The sequence below is a fragment of the Arachis hypogaea genome, chromosome 17 (assembly GCF_003086295.3).
Source record: "Arachis hypogaea cultivar Tifrunner chromosome 17, arahy.Tifrunner.gnm2.J5K5, whole genome shotgun sequence".
Classification (NCBI taxonomy): Eukaryota; Viridiplantae; Streptophyta; class Magnoliopsida; order Fabales; family Fabaceae; genus Arachis; species Arachis hypogaea.
The window spans coordinates 88,473,077-88,479,374 of record NC_092052.1 but is presented as its reverse complement, the minus strand read 5'-3'; the positions used below and the strand labels follow the sequence as shown (position 1 = coordinate 88,479,374).

General features: G+C 36.5%; 1 non-coding gene across 1 annotated transcript; it reads right to left on the bottom strand.

Annotated features, from left to right (window-relative positions):
* Nucleotides 1-2,665: 2,665 nt before the first annotated feature.
* Nucleotides 2,666-2,773, bottom strand: LOC112768160 (small nucleolar RNA R71). Its single transcript, XR_003185598.1, has one exon. It is a non-coding gene; the product is annotated as a small nucleolar RNA R71 (small nucleolar RNA).
* Between the last annotated feature and the right edge of the window lie 3,525 nt (nucleotides 2,774-6,298).

Here is a 6,298-nt window from a genome sequence, read left to right as displayed (position 1 = left end):
CACCAATGATTTACATAAGTATTTCTATCCTTAGTTTCTGTTTAATTAGTATTATTTTCGAAAACTCCATAATCAATTATTATCCGCCTGACTGAGATTTACAAGGTGACCATAGCTTGCTTCATACCAACAATCTCCGTGGGATCGACCCTTACTCACGTAAGGTTTATTACTTGGACGACCCAGTGCACTTGCTGGTTAGTTGTATCGAAGTTGTGAGAAATTATGAATTGAGATTAGAGCACCAAGTTTTTGGAGCCATTACCAGAGATCACAATTTCGTGCACCAAGTTTTTGGCGCCCTCTCCGGGGATTGTTCGAGTTTGGACAACTGACGGTTCATCTTGTTGCTCAGATTGGGTAACTTTTTTTTCGTTTTCTTTTCAAAAAGTTTTCAAAAATTTTTCAAAAAAATCTTTCAAAAATTTCTCCTTTGTCTTCGAAAAAAAAAATAAAAAAAAATGTTTTCAAAAATATATTTCTCTTCAGAATTTTTAAGAATGAATTCTAGTGTTTCATGAAACATGTTGAATCCTATCTGGCTGTAAAGCCATACCCAAACTGCTTTGGGATTGGTCTTCAACTAATCACCTCAATGGATGTAATTTACATGCTAGAGCTTGGCTGGCTATTAAGCCATGCCTGACCCTTTGATTGGAGCTTTAGACTAAAGAGCATAAGATTCCTGGAATTCATATTAAAAATTTTGGAATCCTTATTTTTCTTTTTCAAAATGATTTTCGAAAAAAAAATTAAAAGAAAATACAAAAAAATCATAAAATAAAAAAAAATAAAAAATATTTCATGTTTCTTGTTTGAGTCTTGAGTCAAGTTGAAAGTTTGGTGTCAATTGCATATTCATCTTGCATTTTTCGAAAATCCATGCATTCATAGTGTTCTTCATGATCTTCAAGTTGTTCTTGGTAAGTCTTCTTGTTTGATCTTTGCATTTGCATGTTTTGTGTCTTTTCTTGTTTTTCATATGCATTCTTGAATTCTTAGTGTCTAAGCATTAAAGAATTCTAAGTTTGGTGTCTTGCATGTTTTCCTTGCATTAAAAATTTTTCAAAAATATGTTCTTGATGTTCATCATGATCTTCATAGTGTTCTTGGTGTTCATCTTGACATTCATAGCATTTTTGCATGCATTCATTGTTTTGATCCAAAATTTTCATGCATTGCATCAATTTCATGTTTTTTCTCTCTCATCATTAAAATTCAAAAATAAAAAAAATATCTTTCCCTTTTTCTCTCTTAAAATTTTGAAAATTAGATTTGACTTTTTCAAAAATTTTTAAAATCTAGTTGTTTTTATGAGTCAAATCAAATTTTCAATTTAAAAATCTTATCTTTTTCAAAATCTTTTTCAAAAATCAAATCTTTTTCATTTTTCTTAGTTATTTTCGAAAATTTTAAAAATATTTTTCAAAAATCTTTTTCTTATTTTTATATCAAATATTCGAAAATAACAATAACAATTAATGTCTTGATTCAAAAATTTCAAGTTTGTTACTTGCTTGTTAAGAAAGATTCAAACTTTGAGTTCTAGAATCATATCTTGTGATTTCTTGTGAATCAAGTCATTAATTGTGATTTTAAAAATCAAATCTTTTTCAAAAAATAATTTCAATCATATCTTTTCAAAAATATCTTCTCTTCTTATCTTTTTTCAAAAATTTGATTTCAAAATATCTTTTCTAACTTCCTAACTTCTTATCTTTTCAAAATTTGTTTCAGCTAACTAACTAACTTTTTGTTGTTTCTTATCCTTTTCAAAACTACCTAACTAACTAACTCTCTCTCTCTCTAATTTTCGAAAATATCTTCCCTCTTTTTCAAAATTTATTTTTTATTGACTAATTATTTTAATTTTTTATTTTAATTTTCGAAAAATTACTAACCTTTTTCAAAAACTATTTTCGAAAATCACTAACCCTTTTTCAAAAAAAAAAAAAATAATTTTTGAAAATCCTTCTCCCTCATCTCCTTCTAATTATTTATTCATCTACTAACACTTCTTTTCATCTCACATCACTGCTCCTACCCTTACCTTTGTGTTTGGATTCTTCATTCTTCTTCACCCCTATTCCTTTTCTTCTTCTACTAACAATAAGGAACCTCTTTACTGTGACATAGAGGATTTCTCTTCTTTTCTTGTTCTCTTCTCTTTCTTATGAGCAGGAACAAGGAAAAAGGCATTCTTGTTGAAGCTTATCCAGAACCTGAAAGGACTCTGAAGAGGAAATTAAGAGAAGCTAAATTACAACAATCCAGAGACATCCTTATTGAAAATGCAAGGAGAATGCTTGGTGACTTTACTGCACCTAATTCCAATTTACATGGAAGAAGCATTTCCATTCCTGCCATTAGAGCAAATAACTTTGAGCTGAAACCTCAGCTAGTTTCTCTGATGCAGCAGAACTGCAAGTTTCATGGACTTCCATCTGAAGATCCTTTTCAGTTCTTAACTGAATTCTTGCAGATATGTGATACTGTTAAGACTAATGGAGTAGATCCTGAAGTCTACAGGCTTATGCTTTTCCCTTTTGCTGTAAGAGGCAGAGCTAGAGTGTGGTTGGACTCTCAACCCAAAGATAGCCTGAACTCTTGGGACAAGCTGGTCACGGCTTTCTTAGCCAAGTTCTTTCCTCCTCAAAAGCTGAGCAAGCTTAGAGTGGATGTTCAAACCTTCAGACAGAAAGAAGGTGAATCCCTCTATGAAGCTTGGGAAAGATACAAGCAGCTGACCAAAAAGTGTCCTTCTGACATGCTTTCAGAATGGACCATCCTGGATATATTCTATGATGGTTTATCTGAGCTATCAAAGATGTCATTGGATACTTCTGCAGGTGGATCCATTTACCTAAAGAAAACGCCTGCAGAAGCTCAAGAACTCATTGACATGGTTGCTAATAACCAGTTCATGTACACTTCTGAGAGGAATCCTATGAGTAATGGGACGCCTATGAAGAAGGGAGTTCTTGAAATTGATACTCTGAATGCCATATTGGCTCAGAATAAAATATTGACTCAGCAAGTCAATATGATTTCTCAGAGTCTGAATGGAATGCAAGTTGCAACCAACAGTACTCAAGAGGCATCTTCTGAGGAAGAAGCTTATGATCCTGAGAACCCTACAATAGCAGAGTTAAAATACATGGGTGAACCATATGGAAACACCTACAATCCATCATGGAGAAATCACTCAAATCTCTCATGGAAGGATCAAAAGCCTCAACAAGGCTTTAATAATGGTGGAAGAAACAGGTTTAGCAATAGCAAGCCTTTTCCATCATCCACTCAGCAACAGACAGAGAATTCTGAGCAGAATCCATTTAGCTTAGCAAATTTAGTCTCTAATCTATCTAAGGCCACTGTGAGTTTCATGAATGAAACAAGGTCCTTCATTAGAAATTTGGAAGCACAAGTGGGCCAGCTGAGTAAAAGGATCACTGAAATCCCTCCTAGTACTCTCCCAAGCAATACAGAAGAGAATCCAAAAGGAGAGTGCAAGGCCATTAAATTAATTACCATGGCCGAACATGTAAGGGAAGGAGAGGACGTGAATCCCAAGGAGGAAGACCTCCTAGGACGTCCAGTGATCAATAAAGAGCTTCCCTCTGAGGAACCTAAGGAATCTGAGACTCATCTAGAGACCATAGAGATTCCATTGAACTTCCTTATGCCATTCATGAGCTCTGATGAGTATTCCTCTTCTAAAGAGAATGAGGATGTTACTGAAGAACAAGCTGCCAAGTTTCTTGGTGCAATCATGAAGCTAAATGCCAAATTATTTGGTATTGAGACTTGGGAAGATGAATCTCCCTTGTTCACCAATGAACTAAGTGATCTCGATCAACTGACATTGCCTCAGAAGAAACAGGATCCTGGAAAGTTCATAATACCTTGTACCATAGGCACCATGATCTTTAAGGCTCTGTGTGACCTTGGTTCAGGAATAAACCTCATGCCCCTCTCTGTAATAGAGAAACTGGGAATCTATGGGGTGCAAGCTGCTAAAATATCATTAAAAATGGCAGACAATTCAAGAAAACAGGCTTATGGACAAGTAGAGGACGTGTTAGTAAAGGTTGAAGGCCTTTCCATCCCTGCTGATTTCATAGTCCTGGATACTGGAAAGGAAGAGGATGAATCCATCATCCTAGGAAGACCTTTCCTAGCCACAGCAAGAGCTGTGATTGATGTGGACAGAGGAGAATTAATCCTTCAATTAAATAAGGACAACCTTGTGTTTACAACTCAAGGATCTCTCTCTGCATCCATGGAGAGGAAGCAGAAAAAGCTTCTCTCAAAGCAGAGTCAACCAAAGCCCCCACAGTCAAACTCTAAGTTTGGTGTTGGGAGGCCACAACCAAACTCTAAGTTTGGTGTCAAACCCCCATATCCAAACTCTAAGTTTGGTGTTGGGAGGTCTCAACAAAGCTCTGCACATCTGTGAGGCTCCATGAGAGCCCACTGTTAAGCTATTGACATTAAAGAAGTGCTTGTTGGGAGGCAACCCAATGTTTATCTATCTAATTTTATTTTTGTTTTCATGTTTTCTTAGGTTCATGATCATGTGGAGTCACAAAATAAACGAAAAATTTAGAAACAGGATCAAAAACAGCGGAAGAAAAATCACACCCTGGAGGAAGCACCTACCTGGCGTTCAACGCCAGAACAGAGCATGGTTCTGGCACCTACCTGGCGTTCAACGCCCAGAACAAGCATGGTTCTGGCGTTCAATGCCAGAAATGGGCAACAAATGGGCACCAACCTGGCGTTGAATGCCCAGAGTTATGTGCAAGGGCATTTTACATGCCTAAGTTGGTGCAAGGTTGTAAATCCTTGAACACCTCAGGATCTGTGGACCCCACAGGATCCCCATATACCTCCACTCACCTTACCTCCTCATAATCCGATATCATCCTCTCTCTCCATTCATAATCATCCCTTCTGTTTTCCATTTACCACTCACATCCATACACCCCACCTACCTTCAAAATTCAACATCTCTTCCCAACCCAATCCCACCCATATGGCCGAATACACACATCCCTCCATCTCCTCCATATCTTCTTCTTTTTCTTCTTCTATTCTCTCTTCTTTTGCTCAAGGGCGAGCAATATTCTAAGTTTGGTGTGGTAAAAGCATAAGCTTTTTGTTTTTCCATAACCATTAATGGCACCTAAGGCCAGAGAAACCTCAAGAAAGAGGAAAAGGAAGACAATTGCTTCCACCTCTGAGCCATGGGAGATGGAAAGATTCATCTCACAAGCCCATCACTAAGAAAAGCATGGAGCAAGCAAGAGAGCCCATTAATGGATCTCAAGAGACGCATGAAGAAGCTCATCATCAAGAGATCCCTGAGATACCTCAGGGGATGCATTTTCCTCCACAAAACTATTGGGAGCAAATCAACACCTCCCTAGAAGAATTAAGTTCCAACATGGGACAACTAAGGGTGGAACATCAAGAGCACTCCATCATCCTTCATGAAATAAGAGAAGATCAAAAAGCAATGAGGGAGGAGCAACAAAGACAAGGAAAAGACATAGGAGAGCTCAAGGACATCATTGGTTCCTCAAGAAGGAAACGCCACCATCACTAAGGTGGACTCATTCCTTGTTCTTACTTCTTCTGTTTTTCGTCTTCTATGTTAAGTGCTTATCTATGTTTGTGTCTTCATTACATGATCATTAGTAGTTAGTAACTTTGTCTTAAAGTTATGAATGTCCTATGAATCCATCACCTCTCTTAAATGAAAAATGTTTTAATTCAAAAGAACAAGAAGTACATGAGTTTTGAATTTATCCTTGAACATAGTTTAATTATATTGATGTGGTGACAATGCTTCTTGTTTTCTGAATGTATGCTTGAACAGTGCATATGTCTTTTGAAGTTGTTGTTTAAGAATGTTAAATATGTTGGCTCTAGAAAGAATGATGACTAGGAAACATGTTATTTGATAATCTGAAAAATCATAAAAATGATTCTTGAAGCAAGGAAAAGCAGCAAAGAACAAAGCTTGCAGAAGAAAAATAAATAAATAAATAAATAAAATAGGCGAAAAAAAATTAGAAAGTAAAAGAAAAAGCAAGCAAAAAAAGCCAAAAGCTCTTAAAACCAAGAGGCAAGAGCAAAAAGCCAATAACCCTTAAAACCAAAAGGCAAGGGCAAATAAAAAGAATCCCAAGGCTTTGAGCATCAGTGGATAGGAGGGCCTAAAGGAATAAAAATCCTGGTCTAAGCGACTAAACCAAGCTGTCCCTAACCATGTGCTTGTGGCGTGTAGGTG